Source organism: Balaenoptera acutorostrata, chromosome 8, assembly GCF_949987535.1.
Source record: "Balaenoptera acutorostrata chromosome 8, mBalAcu1.1, whole genome shotgun sequence".
Lineage (NCBI taxonomy): Eukaryota > Metazoa > Chordata > Mammalia > Artiodactyla > Balaenopteridae > Balaenoptera > Balaenoptera acutorostrata.
In genome coordinates this window covers 4,263,707-4,285,241 of record NC_080071.1, presented here as the reverse complement: position 1 = coordinate 4,285,241, position 21,535 = coordinate 4,263,707, and the positions used below count along the sequence as shown (strand labels likewise).

The window sequence follows — 21,535 nt, the reverse complement described above, 5'->3', positions numbered from 1 at the left end:
GAGCTAAGGCAGCTAATGCCCAGTTGTACCATTGGAGGGGACTTGGTAGAGAAAAATAATAATAATCTGGGAGAGCTGGCATAATTTACAGAGGTGAGCAGGACATATGATTTCTCACCAAGCTTTTGTGGTCTTGTTTGACCAGACCTTGTGTTCTGCCTGAGGTATATACAAATGAAGAGCATACAAATGTGAGGTCAACTTCTTATTTAGAGTTCAACTGTTGACAAGGAAATGTAACTTCTAAATGTAGAGCTTGCACCCTAACAGCAATGGATACTCAATTCCATTCATTCTTTCAATGTATATTCACTAGTGCCTACCATATGCCAGGCACTGCTATATATGGTGGTGAGAATCCTAACTTCATCAAATTTGCAGAAAAGCAAGGAAGACAGACACTAAGGAGGATGGAAAATGCATAGAATTATACGTAACTCTTAAGGACCAAAAAAAGAGAAAAAAAGGACAAAGCAGGGAAAAGAGATAAAAAAGTATATAAAAAGATATAAAAAGGTAAAAAAGTATATAAAATTTTAGGTTTTAGGTTGAATGGCCCAGAAGAGTGAAGGAATGTGAACCAACAAAAACTGTTTTAGTTGTTCATTTGGTTTTCAGTTTTTGTGTTATGTTTTTAAATGCTTTGTTTTAAAAAATATTTTTAAAGTAATTTAATTATATCAAAATAAAGCATCACAGGTGATTCTGATAATTTACCAGGTTAGACATCTTTTAAGTTGACCATGGTTCAAATACAGTATTGTCTGTGATTCACCTTTTCTCCAGTGAGTCACTTGGTCAGAAGTGATTTACACATTGTGTACAATGGCTGTTTGATGAGGACTCTTAACACCATTTACTCTAGACTGAATGTTCGTGTTCCCCCAGATTCATATGTTGGAGCCCTAATGTGATGGTATTAGGAGGCGGGGCCTTTGGGAGGTAATTAGGTCATGACATTCAAGCTTCCATAATGGGATTAGTGTACTTCTAAGAGACCAGAGAGCTTGCCTCTCTGCGGTGTGAGATTACAGCAAGTAAGTGCTGACATCCTGATCTTGGACTCCAGTCTCCAGAACTGTGAGAAATAAATTTCTGTTGTTTAAGTCACTTAGTCTATGGTATTTCTGTTAGAGCAACCCAAACTAACTAAAATACCTTTCCAGTTAGCTGATATAAACTGACTAGCCTATAAACTTTGAACATCAAATTCTTCCCCATTTTAAAGAATGAACTTGTCAATTTTCTTTTCCCAAATGTCAGAGCTAACAAATAAAATAGTTGCTGCTTTAAAATACAATAGCTGGTAGCTCTAAAATTATATCTACTCCTTATTTTTCTTAGATGATTTTTCTCAGTATTTAGCAGTTCTTTGTAAATAATTTTCTTTTATAAATATATTTCAGTTTCATGATATAATAAGGTTACTCTAAAACATTTTCTTACATGATGTCCAAGAGGTTTGTGTTATACAATAGTGTATAGTCAACTATGTTATATTTAACTATTGATTACCTAGTTTTCAGATACAGAACTTTTTTGTTTGTTTCTATTCACCTTTTCCTCATAACATTTGGCATTTTCCTGATCATTAATATCTGCAGGAGACAGTGAGGAAATCGCAAATTAATCAAGTTGCTCTTCACTGCCTTTAAGAGGAGAAGGAGGTTAAAACTATTGACTGAAATTAGTGTTTGTGGGTTATTTACGGATTATATTTAACATACTGTTCCTTTTCACTGTCAGCATATGCAGTTTGAGAGCAGACTGCATATATTGTATCCACATTGAAGAGAAAGTTAGAAAAATCAATTCATGGAACTGAAAGAAAATACACAAATAAAGCAAATGTACTGGCAGAAATAGGCTGAATAATATTTGGAGAAAATTAAGATGGAATTCGGGAAATAGCAAGATGGTAACTTAGCTGTATTTTGTACCTTTAGGGTGAGGAAGGGAAGACCTGGGGCAAACGGATCACAGATTTAAAATAAAAATGAGGATATAGGAATTATTCAAGCAAACTTGAAGAAATCTGCATGTCTGTATGGCAATTGTGGATTTAGTGGTCAGCATCTTATTCAATCATAGGTGACCTTAATACAGTCCATTAAAACGTGTCATGTAGTAATTTGTCAAGTTTTACTAGGGCAAGAGTTTGAGTCCTGGGCACTACAAGGGGTATGGGTTTGAATTTAAACCTCCACCCCACACTCACACCTAATGAGCTTTTTTTTCATTAGCTCATATATTACTCCATTGTATATACAGTATTCCCATTGAGATTCAAGTATACATCTACTCTTTTTGTTTCATTCCGTGGTCAATATGATCTTTGGAAATTGTTCTTACCATGGTATTTGTAAATGGGAATTCTGAAGTTAACATGGCAGGTTCTTGAATGTCAAGGGATATATATATTAGTAGCCTTCTTTATGTGATTAAATCATAGACTTTTATAATTAAATGCAACCTTAGAGATCTTCAAAGTTATTTTGTCAGTTGAGGAAGTGTCCTTTAGATTCCTGTTCCTACTATTCACTAACCAGCTGTGGCTATGGGACAACTACTGAACTCTATGCCTTAATTTTCTACTCTGCAAAAACATGAACTTTGACCATATGAGCTACAAAGTTTTAAAAACTTGTATGATTTTGTCACTAATGGGTTGATCCAGAGTGCAGGAAATTGTTTAAAATAAACTATTATCTAAGTTGAAGTAATATAGGAGAAGCAATAAAGACTGGCTAAAAATAAAATTTATGTGTGAAGTTATGTTAATCAGAGTTCATACTAATCTGTTTTAGAAGTTGGGCAAAATTATTGTTTTGACTTTTAGTTGAGAATTTGGTGGATGTTTGCAACATAGGATTGCTTAAATTAATTGTTTTAGGATAGGTTTGTACTTTTTATAAATATCTACGTAACTAACTTCAACACTCATCTGATCTTAGAATCACTTGCAAAAATTGGCAAACTATTCTTTAAAATAAAAGGAGCTTTGAATCACAGGTAAAGGCAAAAAAAAAAAAAAAAACACAAAACAAACCCTACATATTTTCTATGAATACCTAAGCCCTCTCAGTTGACTTTTTCTGTGTTATCAATCACAGTTTAAATATATTATACTATTGATCTGTTTCATATAGCAATTTGCCAGAATAGGCTTAATATGTAAATATTAGAAGGTTATTGAACTTTGGCTACAGTTAGGATCGATCAAGGAAGAGAAAAAGGCATATTCTATGTGCATTTTCAGTCTCTTATCAGAAACAAGCTCAGCCCTGTAACGAGTAAAAAGTTGTCTTCTCTTGATTTGGTTATGAACACTTCTATTTTAAATGAGTGTTAACAAAATAATCATTTCCCTTTAGGGAGACCTTGCAAGGCTTTACCAAATGTACCCCTTAAGGACATTTGTTCATACTTTTCATAGGTTCACTTCACAAAATTGAAGTCATCATAATAGGTGCTGTGAATATTCTCAGCACATGGATAGTTTACCATGGGAAACCAAGGCTGTCAGATTAAAATGCTTCCAGAACTGTCTGAATATCAGAGAAGGTCATATTTATTTGCTTGAGAATGAATACAGTGTTAATATTGTTGGGGATTAAATGTTTTGAGTGTTCCCACTGGAGTTTCTACAGCAAAGCACAATCATCTAATCTCTTTGCTGACTGAAAAAAACTCTAAGCTTAATGGCAAAAAAAATTAGTCTTTACCTACACTAGCACTTAAGCTCGCTCCACTAATTTCTCAATGATATGCTTTTATCATTTGTATCTGTATTCTTTCAGCAAATTATTGGGTGTAATGACATTCAGAATTTATTAAAAATCAAATGTATCTAGCACTCAATTTGCATACTTGAATATTTCCTCAGACAAATAATATACTTTATAAATAATAATAGAAATGTGAAAAGTGTGTATACAATAAACAACCCAGTAAAATTGGCATGCAGAAATCATCAAAAACCTTTCTTTTTTCTACTTTACTTCCTAAGATAAATTATTATGGCAAGTTGTCATGACATCTATGAAACATTATAAATGATAGCAAGTGACAGGCTGTAAGTCTGGTGCATTTAGTCTTGCTAAGATCCTTAGACCGAGCACTTGCAGATTCACCCTGAAATCTAGTCTGAAAGGATTCTATACATTATATTCTTATTAAAAGGTGGCGAGTCTGATAACTTGAAAGTTCTTGACTTCAATAGCCCACCTTAAGAAGTCATTTCCTCTGTTTTGTACAAGGCAAGTCCACTTTACATGTTGTCAAGTGCAGGCTTTTTTGTTTTGTTTTGTTTTTAATCATAGCTTACTGAATATTTTTCTCCCTCTGAACGTGCAAAGAAGCTGAAACTTCGTTTCAAAGGAGTTCTTACTTCTTATGAGACTCTTCCCTCCCTTCCTTCCTTTTCTTTCTTTTAATCTTCCCTCCCTTTGGCTGTTCCTTGGATTGCCAGTTTTCTTTTTATATCTGATAGCTTTGCCCCTTTATTTGTTTCGTTGTTTATTTGTTTTCCTTTCACAGTCTAGTTAGATACTAACATTTTATTTGGGCTACTAAAACCACTTCTTCCCACTTTTCATATCTCCGATCCCCAAACTATTAAGACCTGCAAGGTTCAGACCTCCTGTGGAACCCGCCTACCCTCTCCTTAGCCCTAATATTTCAGAGGCTGGAATAAGCACTCACAACTTACTCTGAAATGCTCATTTTTTTCCTCTCCTTTTCATTCACCAGAAGTTGTTTGTCCCAATATTATTAGTTTTACCTTATAGATAAATGAAACTTAAGGTCAATAAGTTTTGTTAAAACCCAAAGCATTATTTGTCCCACCTTATAGATAAAGAAATAGGGTCAGTAAGATTTGTGAAAACACTGTCCTCTGAGACTCAAGCTCAGAGATCCTGATTCAAGTTAAGTGTGGTTTCCATTACCAGGAAGAGCCTTCCCTATCATAACTATACTTTTCATTTGATCCTCCTCTACCCCTCAGCTGCAATACATCCAGGCAAACTGTTCCCCTGTATCTGATCATGTCCTACTTATTTCCATTTGTCTTGCTATTCCTTGTTCTTTGACTGCCTTCCCTATTTATCAGCCACCCTAATGGGTGAAATATCACCTTTCAAGGCCTACTTCAACTATACCTCAGTGATTTGAAACGTTTCCCTTCTCTGAACCCCTTTGTATTTTTCTAATGTAGTGGAATATTGTTTGTCTTTCCTAATGAGTGAAAATGTCTCACTTTTCCATAACTTGGGACTGCATTTTATTCATATATGCATCATTCATGATACACAGCAAGATGCTTTGCACTGAGTACATTTCATTATGTAACAGTAGAATGTATGAATAAATAAAACAATGACCATCTACACACCAAACCTCTACCACAGCAATCAAAATATATTTTCAATCAAAGCAGGCAAATGCTTATGTAGAATGATCACAACCATAAATATACTGTACAATTTAAATATATATAGAAATAAATATTAAAGGAAAATACTTTGAAATGTAAGGATTTGAATTGTATAGGGAAGAAAATGAATAACATGATTAAGTGTATAAAACAATCATTTCCAACATGTATTCTACATACATGTGTATCTAGAAATGCAAGAAAAGAAGAGCCGTATTGAATAATGTTTGTTCTCAAAGGAACTAAACAGCTTCATGGAAGAAGATTAAGAAGAAGAAGGAAAAAAAAAAAAAAAAAGAATACCCTAAAACACGCACAAGTGAAAGAGTTCCAAAACAAAACAAAAACTTTGATGTTTGGAATGTTTTAGTCTCTTAAAGGTAGTCTATCACAGTTGGGCCTAACAGCATTATTCTCTTTAATGATAATAATTGATAGTCTAAATAAATAAAGCATTCTAGTATTTAATTTACAAATCTTAACTCATGTAATTCTCACAGTCCCCTGAGAGAGGTACTACTAACACTGCTTACTCCAGAGCTCCCAGCCAAGGTTCAGCCAGACTAAATTAATCGCTCAGAGTTACCTGGTTAATAAATAGTGTAGCAAGCTTTCAAATCCATGATTCTTAGTCTTTAAAGCTTGAGTTTCTTCCAGGAATGTGTCTTGTAGCTATAGTTAACACTAAGATGTATGTGCACTGAGATGTATACAAGAATATACTTTGAAGTGTTACTTGTAATTAGAAAAGGCTGGGGAAAAAACCTACATGTGTATTATAAAGGACTAGCCAAATGAATCATGAAATGTTCATATAGAGTGAAATATTATGCAGCTATTAAAAATTAGGTAAATCTATATATTGATTTGAGCCATTCTCTAGAATATATTTTTAATTGAAAATAGGTTCAAAAAGCCTATACAGAATGCTCCAATTTTTATCATACGTATGCATTTCTTTTAAAAAAATATTTTTTAATAATGTGCTTTTATCCTTTATGCTGCACTGTTTATCTCAATAACTATTGTTTAGAGAAGTCTACTCTCCAAATTTACACGTTAGTACTAATAGACACAGTTACCATGCAAAGGAGATATTGAAACTGCAGTGTTGCCTCTGAAAACATTGTGAGTGGTTCAAGGTCAAAGCTGGGGATCTAACATAATTCTGTCTACCTCCAGAGTTAGATTTCTTCTCACTATGCCAGTGATTCTCAAACCCAGGGTGATTTTGTCTACCAGGGAATATTTGTCAATGTCTGAAAACATCACGGCTGCTGGGAAGAAGGGGTTGCTACTAGCATTCTAGTGGGTAAAAAACAGGAATACTGGTAAACATCCTACAAGGCACAGTAGGGTCTCCCATAACAAAACTGTTTGGCCCAAAATGTCAACAGTGCCAAGCTTGAGAAACCCACTCATACCAAAAAGATTCCTTCTTATCCTCAGAGACCAATCACCTGTATGAAGCCTGATATTGTGACTGTTGGCCTATCATCACAAATTTTGGTTAAAATAGAAAGCCTTAAAAATATATAAATAAAAACAAATACCTGGTGTTTATAAAAGCTGCTGGTATCAAATTGTCTTGGAAAGATAGGGTGGCAGAGAAGAGAGTGGCGATACACTTCTTTTATGTTTGTTTTCTTTCTTTTAAATGTAGCTTAATGAAAAAGAGTCAGGATTTGCTTCTCTTATGTTTCTATTTATACTTGTATATTGTATCATAATAGAGAGAGCATACTTATCTGTCACAGTTTTGATTCATTCACCCATTCAACAATTTATCAAGTGACTACTTTGAGCCAGGCACTATTTAGGTGCTAGGTAAACAGCAAGGCGTAAAGCAGGTAACAATTCCATTACTATAAGGGGCCGGTATTCCCAGTGTAGGAAGAGGGTACAGTTGACCCTTGAACAATACGGGATTTGAACTATGTGGATCCACTTATACGGGGATTTTTTTCAATAATAAATACTACGGTACTACACAATCTGCAGTTGATTGAACCCTTGGTTGCAGAATTGCAGGTAAGGAGGAACCACATAGTCGGAGGGCTGAGTATAAGTTATACCCAGATTTTCAACTTCCAAGAGGGCCTGTGCCCCTAACCCCCAAGTTTTCCAAGGGTCAGTTGTAAAAGCAAATAAACGAGTGAAATAAAATTTGTCAGGTGGTGAAAGACACTAATGGAGAAAATTCAACCAGGACATAAGAACAGAGAGTGCTGACTTGGGTTGGGAGAGAGGAACCAGAAAAATTATAATTTTAAGTAGTGAGGTCATGGCAGTTTTCACTGGGAAATGGTAAGTGAGGAAGAATCTGCAGGAAGTGAAGGAGTGAGTTATTCAGGTATCTGGGGGGAAGAACATTTAAGGAAGAGAGAGAAAACAGGAAATGCAAATTTACTAATGGACCATATTTTCAAATACTTTTTGCTTTTAGAAGAGTTTTTTTGTTTCTGTTTTGTTTGCTTTTTGTTTTTTTGATGCTCTAGGCATCCAACTTACTTTCCTCCTCCATGGAGCTTTTGCTATGTTTAAAAAATACCTGATGTGTACATTTAATTTTACTGCTGTCACTGAACTAATCTACTAAAATAGTATATACAGTTAATTTACGCATATAATATGAGCTAAAAGTAGTCATCTACAATAACTTTACTTCTCTAAAGGAAAGCTTTTAGTTTTTGTGTGTATGAAATTCTTAATGATGTTGAAATTAGTTCTGCCCCATGTGTTTTTCTTTATTTCCAATTTATTTTATACAAGGTTGCTATTAATGATTATGCATTTTAATAAGAAAGAAATTTCTAGTAAATATGATTATTCAAGCTGTTATGGTGTATGTTTATAGAAATAATAAACCATAAATCAGTCATATGAAGAAATTAATTATAGTTATTTAGAACAAACTTAACTTGGTAGAACTTCTAGTTTGTTGCTTTAATTTCAAATATTCTAAAATTAAAAGCTTGAATGATTTATATGTTTATGAAATTGTATTATGCCAGTTAAAATGATATAGATTTAGGAAAATTATTAACATGTTCTTTAAAAAAAGATTGACTTTTTTGAGAGAATGATCTCTAGACACCAGAGTATACATTTGTAAAATATTACTCAGTAGAAAGCGTTCATGAAACATGGTCTATAATGCTTGAGAATGGTTCTTTTAATGAAGAGTCTTTAAAACATATCAGAAAAAATAATGCCAGTTTCTATCACGAGGATTGAAAAAAATGTTAATTCTCTTAGATATATGAATGATCACCAGTGCAATTATATTAGATATTTATATAATTATTATTGTCAAGTTTATACCTGAATTATGTAAGCAAGTTCTACTTAAGAAAATACAAGTGATGAAAAGCTGGACAAATAACATATCATTTAAAAAGATTCAAACGATACCTTATTTACTTAAAAATCGTGTTACAACCGCTTTTCAGCAAAAGATTCAGTGATTTAATTATTACACTTATATTGCATTTCCCTCTGTAATTTGATATATACAAACCAGTTTATTTTATTTTTTTTTTTTTTTTTTTTTTTTTTTTTTTTTTTTTTTTCTTTTTTATATGATATGAACAGTAAAATTTATTAAAAGAATGCTAGGATGTGTCAAATTGGGAATTCTAGCAACAAATCAAAGTAGGAAATATATAAATGCATAGATATGCTTTACATTTTGTTGTTAAACATTAAATAAATATTAAGGAACACTCCAAAAATTTTAAATATGATAAAAATATATGAAACCAACAGAAAGCATCATAATTAATTGAAGTAAAAGAAGTATTTTAATTAACTCTATACAAACATCAAAAAAGGATAATTAATGAAACTATTAATTCTCAACACTATTCTCAAAGTTGTTGCTAATTCTGCAGTATAAAAAATATTGCATATAATAAATATTAACTGGAATAATGATTTAATCATTATTGGCAGATTTTATATTTTACAATTAAAATTCTTTAGAATATTATGGAAGTCTACTAAGGTGTCTGGATAATATATAATATAAAAATTAAATAGATTTTCTTAATATCATAATAATCAGTTTAAATCATAATGGGAAAAATAATCTTATTAGCATTAGGAACTACTACAGAATAACAAGGAATTAATCAAAAGTAATGTAAAATAAAGATGATACAATAATTTGTATATACTGGACTTTTCTATAGTATATATGTATGTACAACATGTAAATATATCATATAAAATATAAACATATATTATAAATAAATCTTTTAATGAATAGACTGTGCAATTTGTCCTTCAAATTGAGGTAATCCTTTCAGAATTACAATGGAATTTATTCTGGAATTTATGCAGCCGTCCTAAAATTTTTATGCTACAAATCAAAATAATTAAAACCATGCTGTATGAATTCACAAGAAATTAGATTAATACAACAGAATAATGAACATGGAAAGAGTTATATATATTGTACTGATTTAATTTAGATTAAAATTGAATATGTTGAAAATATTACAGGGTAATTGACAGTAGAAAACATGGGAAAATGTGTGTTATCATATACATATAGATAAAAGAATTTAGATTGGATCAAACATTGAAATATAAGTAAATAAAACCATAAGCAATTTAGAATATGATATTTAATATCTTACAGAGACTAAGATCTTTCTCCAAAAGACACAAATGAATTAAATTATAGACGAAAGAATGATAATTTACTTTTAGATTCAATTGCATTTTCTCAAAGTTGTCTTCTATATTTTACCTTTTAAAAAAATTTTAGCAAAAAATTTAAAATCACCTCCTTCTTCCCTGCTTAAGAATTTCAATGTTGCTGTGGCATCCTTCCATCTTCTACCTGCTTCAAGGAAGCATAACTTTATCTCCAAATCTAGGATTCCTCTGGATTTGTGCAAGCTTCTGGTCACAATTCATTAACTGGACTTGAATTCAGCTGCCTACTTGCTTCCATGCTTTTGGCATTCTAGTATATCATCATCCATACGATGTCAATTATGACGCTCTGGAGACTGTCATTTTCCATCAAGTCAGAAGAGAGAGCATATGCCTTCTCTATTACTCTTCTTTATTTCCTTTGAGCGATTTCTCAGGTCCGTTTAAATCCACACACACACACTACTCTCACAATGGTCTCTATTGACTTCAACGAAGCACACTCTCTACTGATGTCCCCTTGCCTTCTCTTTGAACGTTGGCTTCACACTCTCCTTCCCCAGGCACAATTGGTGGCTGTTCTCTTGCTCTCGGTCCATCCCCTGCTAGACCACCGCCTGCTTTGCCTACACCCTATCACATGACTGACCTTCCTGCATCAACCAGTTTATTTTAAATGCACTATAATTATGCTGTATACCTTAAGTGATTCTGCTTTCAAATCATACTTTTTAAAGAGGGGTAATTTACTTTTTAGTGTACACTGCACAATGTTACTTAGTTCAAAGAACTTCAAATACAACCACCTAAATTTTCTAAGCCGTCAGTCTTCTAATTGCTATAATACTATTCATTAAAGTAACAGTAACATATGAAATATATCCAGGCAATTTTCCCAGTACTAAGTATAGGACATAGTTGTCTTCTCTAAGTACTCAAGCCACCATTAATGAAAACTAATAGCCCATCAAACTTTACATTAAAGTAAAGTGAGAAATCTCCAAAGGACTATATATGATTCTATTCCAGCAATTTTTGTCACCTTAAATTGCTGTGTTCCAATATGTTACACTTCTTAATGCTAATTACCTTACAGAATGGATAAATACTACAATTGCAAAGTACATCAAGTACTATTTTTTTAACCAGATTATAATTAGTGATCAGAGAATGGTCTCATTAACATAAATGGAATAATTAAATAATCTCAGCTTTACCATACTTAAAAGCATTAAATAGTGATCGTTTCTCTTTTGTAAACTACTAAAAGTTAACTTTTCTGGAGTCACTTTCAGGAAAAAAATTACATTATTCATGTATGGCATTAAAACAAGAATAAATTGGAAAATGTATAATTTTTTGAGAAGAGATATAATTATTTTATATTGCCCCATGTCTCCCCTTTCATTTAAAAAGAAGAAATAGTAAATGTTTACATTGGGAAAAGATGTAGTATGCTTTAGAGTTATGATAGAATTTTGAGTTAATATAATTCAACAACATTTTAATTAGAGCTAGAAAATTAATCAAGAGAGTCAAAGAGGTCATTCCAGAAGTCTGCCCATATACTGTAGGCATTATCTCATGTTGGAATATAACAAATAGCTTGGAATCATATCATGATCTGGTGAGTATTATTCATTTCAACTGAGTTAAACAATCAGACCTGAGTCCTTTTACTACAGTAGTCCTGCTTATTTTGGGGGGATACATTCCAAGACCCCCAGTAGATGTCTGAAACTGAGGATGATACCAAATTCTATAGACTGTTTTTTTCCCTATACATACATACCTATGATAAAGTTTAATTTATAAATTAGGCATAGAAGGAGATTAACAATAATAACTAATTATAAAATAGAACAATTATAAGAATATGTTGTAAAGTTATGTGAATGTGGTTTCTCTTCTCTCTCAAAATATTGTTCTGTAATCACCTTTCTTCTGGTGATGATGTAAGATGATTAAATGACTATGTGATGAGGTGAGGTGGGGTGAATGGCACAGGTAGTGTGAGATAGCATTAGGCTACTACTACTTCTGACTATCCAGCACAAGGAGAATCATTTGCTTTGGGTGATCCTGGATCACTGAGTGATGACTACATAGATGGTTGGATGTCAGGAACAGACTATGTTGATGATTGGGGACCCTAGCCTGGATAGAGCAGGACTGCACAAGATATTGGCATGCTGCTCAGACCAGTGTGCAATTTAAAACTTATGAATTGTTTATTTCTTGAATTTTCCATTTAATATTTTCAGATCTTGGTTGACCTTGGATAACTGAAACCATGGAAATTGAAACCTCAGATAAGGGGGAATTACTGGATTTGGCAGTTTTGTTCAACCCAAATTAGACTTGGATAGATGGCATCTGATCACAGAGGATTGGGGGGGGGGGGTTCATATATACCTAGATTTAGGTAAATTTTAAAAAATAATAATAATTTGTACTTGAGCATCAATATCAAATTTCTGTTTTTTCTCTTTTCATAATCAGTATCAGCACAAAGTTGAAATAAATGTCTGCATCAATTTAATTCTAATTAATAAGGCTCCATATTTAAACTATAACCGTTGAAGGAATATCTTCAGTAGTATGGGAAAAAAGTGACCATAAATCATGTGCACCTTTAAAAAGTTGTTTGCTCTTAGGTTTTTAAATTGTGGGTATAATCGTTCTATATATGTAGATTTGGATGTATCAAAGATGGACAGTATGCAAAAGGCCAGTGATGAGATTATTCTGTGCTGAATTGACTAATAATGAGATTATGTGTGGGAGGAAAAAAGATTCTGTTATTTTAGAGATTAAGAGCTTTGCAGGAGGACTCTGTAGTTACTGGAATAGTGATACATGAATAATACTTGTGACATTTTAAGGACTGCTAAGATTTCAATTTGGAAGAACATTTTTTGTTTTTTTTTAAAATGGATCTGACCTCATCATCTGTAATATTGCCTTTAATGGAGGCAAAATTTTGTCGAGACTTCTTAAGTTAGAATACTTTTTATATTTCCATTGGATGGACAATAGATTACATAAAAGCTGCATATTTATAGAACATAGCTATAATATATACTATCAGGAAAATTTCAAAATTATTTAACCATATTCTACTATTTGAAAATTTATCTGGACAGCCCCCTTGAAACATGTTTTTCTTTTTTTGAAATAGCCAATATACCTCCAAATCATTTCCATGCAAATTAAACCTAAGCATTCATGTATTTTTTTCTCTCATGATATTTTGTCATCCATATTTTTCAGAGGGAATTCTGGTTGTGAGAAATCTAGTCAAAGTTGGAAAATACTTGGTGTAGAATGACAAAAATCACATCTCCAGATCATCTTACCATTCCTTCTTCTTAAAAAATCAATAAGGTTACCATTTTGTTTTAAATCCCCAATATAATGAGAACTGTATGCATTTGCAAATTCAGAGTTGCATTCTTTATTCAGGAACATTATATTGTGACTTATTTCTAGTATACCAAGTCCTTATCTCATGGATTTCCAGGTATGAAAATGAGGGTACAATTAAGGGATCACATAGGGATGCTCATTCTGAGTTTCTTTATAAAAAGCACATGCATTTTTGTTTTATGATTCACATTTAAAATATGACATTTGTGATTTAATAAATTACAAAATAAAGGATTATAGGATGATGCTCACTTTACAAATCACAATTTTTAAAAATTTTCTGATTCAAGAGTATGCTCCAGCTGGCAGCTATCCCGTCCAATTCAATTGAAAGTATTGAGTTGAAATGACATAATATTTTGGTAACATTATTTAAATGGTCAACATTTCCCCCTGAAATCTGCTATAACATGGAGGTTTTATATGTTTTTATTTTCAAGTGAATAGATATATTAAATTATTTGGGAAAGACAGGAACATGGCAAATGGGAGCACCAAAGATCATTTATTTGTGACAGTATTTATTTTTTAACCTTTTCCCAGTAATATATTTATATTTATACTCACGTATTTCTAGTCTGTAAATTTTACAGTATTAATTATTTGGCAGTGTCAAGAGCTGGGTAGTAACTACAATGACTTTCATATTTTAATAATAAGAACAGAGTAATAAATTATCCAGGATAGAATAACCATTTGAAGCAATTTTTAAAATATTGGAACCTTCTAATATACAGTGTGCTCAAACCAGAATAAAATACTAATTCATTGATTCTCATATGATATTAAAAGAAAACATTGCTCAAGAAGCACACTGTAAAAATGATTTTAATTAATTGAAATCAAAATTTAATATTAATGCTAATCAGTAAGTGAGTTTAGAAATGGACAGAATAGAATTATTTAAAGATATCAGTAATTTTTGTTGTCGAACTCTGGTTTAAAACTTTATCTAGAAAAGTTAAAATTTATGACATTTTAAAAAATTATATATAAACTTCCTTTCAATTTTAATTTGTCATAAACATTGATCTCTAGGTCAATAAACATTTCTACAATATCATTTTAATGTTTATACACTTTATATAATGTTTGTATACTATATAATTATATATTTAAATAATTACCTATATATAAATATTTAATTTCTAGGTTTCTTTGGAAATTACAAATATTGTGATGACTATCCATATAACTAATTATTTGCAGAGTTTAGGGTACAGTGTTAGATGTCGCATTTCTGAGTCAAATGGTTTACACGTTTTTTAAGGCTCTACCATTAATCATCATTTGCACTCATAGGCATTCTGTCAGTTGATGAAAGCAGTACTATTTTTCCCAGCCCCTGCTCCCACATTTGCAATATCTGGTTAGACACCTAGTTTTCTTTATTTCATTCAGAGTTGCATGGTTCTCAGACCCTTCTACATCATGATTTTCATCTTCTAAGCCCATTTCCTATTTTTCAAAGTCTTCACAAAGCTGAAAACCAAGACCTGAACATAATAATAAGGATATATTTAGGACAAGGTCTACTGAGATTAATACTTCCTGAGCACTGTTCTCTACAGAATTTGGTTACCAGGAACAGAGACTTTCATTCTGGCTATCTCAAGTAGGGAAAAAATGTCTATTATAAAAATACATGTGACTCCAAAATGAAACAAATTTTAACAAAATCCTATATTAGAAGCCATAGAATGCCTGTCATACAGACAGACTGGGAAGGTCAATCTGATACAAGGCAATTCTAGGGACTTCAGCAGAGAAGTTAATGGATAGTTGGTTCTAACTGACTCATGGTCAACTATAGCCCCTTCAACCCCATCTCGAAATGAGTAGAAGTTATAAGGGGGGAAAAAAAAGTATATATATGTGTGTGTATATATCTATGTGTATGTGTGTGTGTGTGTGTATATGTATATATACATATATGTATATATATATATATACATATATATATATGTGTGTGTATATATATATATATATATATATATATATATGAAGAGAGAGAGAGATGTAGACATAGAACTTGGGTGAATAAAAGTAAGTGCATGAGAGATCCCAGAGATTGCTATTCTGTCAGAACAAAATAGCACCGTATTTTTTAAAATTTCACATTAATGTGATTCCAAGTCCCAACCTGCTCAGAATATCAGGAGGTTCAATCTTTTAGGAAGATTACCTACCTTAAAATTTGCCCAACATGATTAGACTTGCTTATTTTGATTTTATTTATTTAAAAGTTTTGAACATATGAGTTTAATTACCTGCTAGACCATCCAGATGGAAATATGTGATAAAAGGATGGAAGCAAGGGTCATAAACTTAGAAGAGATGCAGGTATTTTTAGACCAGTTTAGGATTAGACATCCACTGACTGGATTATTTTTAACATTTATAATAGAACTCTTTTACCAAAATAAAATAATGTAATAAAAGTTACATCCAGGGGCTTCCCTGGTGGCGCAGTGGTTGAGAATCTGCCTGCCGATGCAGGGGACACGGGTTCGAGCCCTGGTCTGGGAAGATCCCACATGCCACGGAGCAACTGGGCCTGTGAGCCACAACTACTGAGCCTGCGCGTCTGGAGCCTGTGCTCCGCAGCAAGAGAGGCCGCGATAATGAGAGGCCTGCGCACTGCGATGAAGGGTGGCCCCCGCTTGCCACAACTGGAGAAAGCCCTCGCACAGAAACGAAGACCCAACACAGACAAAAATAAATAAATAAATAAATAAATAATAATCAAAATACCAAGAACCTCCCACATATTACATGTTAAAAAAAATAAAATAAAATAAAATAAAAATAAAAGTTACATCCAGAGTCCCTCCCATCAGGAAACTTGCACAAACCTCTTAGATAGCCTCATCCACCAGAGGGCAGACAGCAGAAGCAAGAAGAACTACAATCCTGCAGCCTGTGGAACAAAAAACACATTCACAGAAAGATAGACAAGATGAAAAGGCAGAGGTCTATGTGCCAGATGAAGGAACAAGATAAAACCCCAGGAAAACAACTAAATGAAGTGGAGAAGGCAACCTTCCAGAAAAAGAATTCAGAATAATGATAGTGAAGATGATCCAGGACCTTGGAAAAAGAATGGAGGCAAAAATCAAGAAGATGCAAGAAACGTTTAACAAAGACCTAGAAGAATTAAAGAACAAACAAACAGAGATGAACAATACAATAACTGAAAACTACACTAGAAGGAATCAATAGCAGAATAACTGAGGCAGAAGAACGGATAAGTGACCTGGAAGACAGAATGGTGGAGTTTACTGCCATGGAACAGAATAAAGAAAAATGAATGAAAAGAAATGAAGACAGCCTAAGAGACCTCTGGGACAACATTAAATGCAACAACATTCACCTTATAGGGGTCCCAGAAGGAGAAGAGAGAGGGAAAGGACCAGAGAAAATATTTGAAGAGATTATAGTTGAAAACGTCCCTAACATGGGAAAGGAAATAGCCACCCAAGTCCAGGAAGCTCAGCGAGTCCCATACAGGATAAACCCAAGGAGAAACACGCCGAGACACATAGTAATCAAATTGGCAAAAATTAAAGACAAAGAAAAATTATTGAAAGCAGCAAGGGAAAAATGACAAATAACATACAAGGGAACTCCCATAAGCTTAACAGCTGATTTCTCAGCAGAAACTCTACAAGCCAGAAGGGAGTGGCATGATATACTTAAAGTGATGAAATGGAAGAATCTACTACCATTATTACTCTACCCAGCAAGGATCTCATTCAGATTTGATGGAGAAATCAAAAGCTTTACCGACAAGCAAAAGCTAAGAGAATTCAGCACCACTAAACCAGCTCTACAACAAATGCTAAAGGAACTTCTCTAGTGGGAAACACAAAAGAAGAAAAGGACCTACAAAAACAAACCCAAAACAATTAAGAAAATGGTCATAGGAACATACACATCGATAATTACCTTAAACGTGAATGGATTAAATGCTCCAACCAAAAGACACAGGCTTTCTGAATGGATACAAAAACAAGACCCATCTGTATGCTGTCTACAAGAGACCCCCTTCAGACCTAGGGACACATACAGACTGAAAGTGAGGGGATGGAAAAAGATAGTCCATGCAAATGGAAATCAAAAGAAAGCCGGAGTAGCAATACTCATATCAGATAAAATAGACTTTAAAATAAAGAATGTTATAAGAGACAAGGAAGGACACTACATAATGATCAAGGGAATGATCCAAGAAGAAGATATAACAATTATAAATATATATGCACCCAACATAGGAGCACCTCAATACATAAGGCAAGTGCTAACAGCTATAAAAGAGGAAATCGACAGTAACACAATAATAGTGGGGGACTTTAACACCTCACTTACACCAATGGACAGAATATCCAAAATTAAAATAAATAAGGAAACACAAGCTTTAAATGACACAATAGACCACATAGATTTAATTCATATTTATAGGACATTCCATCCAAAAACAGCAGATTACACTTTCTTCTCAAGTGCGCACAGAACATTCTCCAGGATAGATCACATCTTGGGTCACAAATCAAGCCTCGGTAAATTTAAGAAAATTGAAATCATATCAGGCATCTTTTATGACCACAACGCTATGAGATTAGAAATGAATTACAAGGAATAAAATGTAAAAAACACAAACACATGGAGGCTAAACAATACATTACTAAATAACCAAGAGATCACTGAAGAAATCAAAGAGGAAATCAAAAAATACCTAAAAGTTACATCCAAAATTGTACAAATTTTTTTAAACATGATTAAAAATTTTTTTTAACTGTCAAGTGTTTTGAAAAATTTATTCAAAGTACTAAATTTTCATTTTAGATCTTAGTTTATGTTTATATAATAGAATGCCCTCAGTTGATCCAGGTTCACCATAATATCTTTCTTTAAGCCCTTAATGGTTTATATCTTCCCTTTAAAATGTATAAGTATCTTTTAATTAAGTTGTCATTTACAAAGATATTCTGGAAAAAAATTATTAATTAAACACCTATAAGTTCTTCATCATTTCTGTTATAGTGTAGCAATTTCTCATCTAACCCATAGTGGTCTATCAACTGAGTAAACCTTGATTTCTTAGACACACCTGACTGCAACTCAGAGCAACAGCTGGCTGCAGCTTCTCCACCTCTTTGTTAACAACTGTGTCTGAGACAGACCTTTCTTTGATCTATACATTTTAACTAGTTTTAGCCTTTGAAGAAAGTCTCCTTTCTCTTGAACCTGCTTCACCAATTTTGTTTTTTCTTCATTCAGTCTTGTTTTTTTTGGAAGATTCTCATTCAGAAAATCAGTTTGAAGATCACTGCATGACCCAGTATCAAGTGTTTCAAATCCACATGCATTGATGTTCTTGAAGGTATTTTTCAAACACATACTTCATATTCACGGTCTATGTGTTTAAATTTTTTTTTTGAAATTCCAAGCTGTTTCCTTGTGTTGAAGGTGCTGGATTCTCTGAAAAGTTCTAACAGTTCTCTTCATTCTCTACTTTAAGATCTTTTACCGCACTGTACAAGAAATTAAATGAAGATCTTGTTTTGCTTAATCATTTTCTCTACGTGTTACACTCATAGGTTGTTTTCTTGTACTGGTTATGTGGGGTGATGGTGCAGACACAGGCCTGTGGAGTGCTAGGTAAAATCACGGCTGAGTTTCCTAGACTTCCCATCGTAAAAATGAAATCTTGGTTTACCTGGAGGAAAGGGAACTCTACTCAGCTCCAGCGCTGATCCTCAAATGCCAGTTCTCAGCTATCACCTGCTTCCCGTCTCCCTCAGCCATCCCCAGAGAGTGCAGAAAACACAAGCAGCTGCAGCTCTCTGCTTACTTTGATTTTAAATGGATCTTCCTATTGTTTGCAATCTCTAAAAGGAACTCAGGGCTACTTCCTGAGGAAGATCTTAATTGCCGACCTTTAGATACTCCCTCTTCTAGCCATGCCTCACTACTTAGTAGACAGCTGGCACCCAACCTTAGAAATGTCCCCATTTACCACGACTGCCATGGAAGGAGCAGTACCAGGTCACTACTTGCTGCCTTAACCAGGTTCACTGATGAAACTCAGCATCAGAAATTTGAGATGCCGTTGCTACTTAAAGAAAAAGATCTGTTTTCCAGTGTCCCACATATTCAGGGATATCAAAACAAAAGAAAAAAGAAAAATCCATGAAACTGCTCAGGTTCCAGGTGATAATAATTCTAGGTGGTCAGTTTTTCAATTTATCTCTTTCTCTCTCGCATTCATACACAGCCCTTTTGCCCAAAGCATATCCTAAGCATCAGAGCGATTGAATTGGGGGTATTTCTAGTATCAGCCCCAATTATTTCTAGAACTAGAATTTCTATTAGAATAGGGAGCATTTATTAATCATTATATATTTAGATTATGCCTTTTCAAGGAACTAGAGACACAAGGGTGAGAAAAGCAGCTCAAATCCCTATCTTCATGAACTTGCATTTAGCTGGAGTAGATAGTAAATGCATAAAAATTTATGAAAATGTCAGATGGGGAAAAGCAGTGTGAAATAAAAGAGAGAAGAGTTTCCATAAAGTCCTTGCCAAGGAGATGCTATTTGAGCTTATACTTGAATGGCATGCAAGATCTAGCCTTGTGAAGATGTCTTAGGAAGAGCTTTCTGGGCAGAGAAAATAGCAAGTAAAAACCCCTTAAGGCCAGAAAATGCTTGGCAGTTTCTGGCTAATGTGGCTGGAGTAGCAGGAGCTTCATGCCACAGGAGAGGAGGGCCAAGGGCGATGAGATTCTGTTTTAAAATGATTACTCAGTGCTGTGTGAAGACTGTACTATGGGAGAGGAAAAGGATGGATGCTGGTGAACTTTAGGAGGCTGGTATAGGAGTTCAGGTGAGAGTTTGTGACAGCTTGGACTAGTGTGGTAGCAGTGGAAGTGGAAGCAGTGGAGGTCTTAGAAATAATTTGGAAGTAGGTAATTGGAATATATTTTAGAGGTAAGGTTCAGATCTGCTTTAATTTAGGGTGAGTTTTCTCTCAGTGGCTCCTATTGTACTTCTCTTACTGTGCTCCTAAGGTCAGCCTGGACCTTCAAGATGTCTCAGACTCTTTTAAATAACTTTCCCAGTGCTCTGGTCTGCTCCTAATAAGTTAGCAGATATATGTCAGTGTATTAGTCAGTGAGGGCTGCCATAACAAAATACTACAGACCGGGTGGCTTAAACAATAGAAATTTATCTTCTCACAGTTGTGGAGCCTGGAAGTCCGAGATCAAGGTGTCAGTAGGTTTGGTTTCTCCCCAGGCCTCCTTGGCTTGCAGATGACCGCCTTCTCACTGTGTCCTCATGTGGTCTTTCCTCTGTGCTCACATCCCTGGTATAGTGTCTTCTTACAATGACACCAGTTCTATTGGATTAGGGTCCCACCCTTATGACCTACTGTAACCTTAGTTACCTCTCTAAGACCCTATTCCAAATGTAGTCTACACTGGAGGTTAGCACTTCAATGTATGGATTTGGGGAGGTGGGGGATGCTGGAACACAACTCAGTCCAAAACAGAGAAGGTCATTATTTAACTTAACCCTCTTTAGACCTTGCTTAAGCTGAGCCCCTTAACAGCAGGGAAATGATTCTTTTAAACCTTTCTCCTAAACAATGCATACGTAAAATTCAAACAAAGAATTAAATTGTCTTTGAATGCTGTTAATCTCCCTTGTTTATAACAGTTACAAATATAAATTGAGGTTCTAATATTCTATTTTTTGTATCTTAATAGGCCATTTTATATGTGACTTGAACTTGATCACTTTGGAGTGATCACCACAGGCAATTAGCATTATTCTTTTCCATTGTCAGGAATTACACTACTAATCTCAACCAGCCTCCAGGTGAATGAATCTAACTAGTGGTAAGGGGGAGGGAGGAAACAATTTTCTCTCTACCCTCCTAGACTCTTGGCCGATATCCCTTGTAATAAAGGACAGATTAACAAGAGAAAAAAAAAATTATCTA

At 33.8% G+C, this 21,535-nt stretch overlaps 1 protein-coding gene and 1 pseudogene across 1 annotated transcript in view; one reads left to right on the top strand and one right to left on the bottom strand.

Annotated features, from left to right (window-relative positions):
• LRP1B (LDL receptor related protein 1B) overlaps nt 1-21,535 on the top strand; it is a gene marked incomplete at its 5' end in the record, with an annotated part of 1,526,008 nt that overhangs the window by 933,801 nt on the left and 570,672 nt on the right. The gene's annotated exons all lie outside the window — the stretch shown is intronic.
• Nucleotides 18,535-19,250, bottom strand: LOC102998448 (swi5-dependent recombination DNA repair protein 1 homolog; annotated as a pseudogene).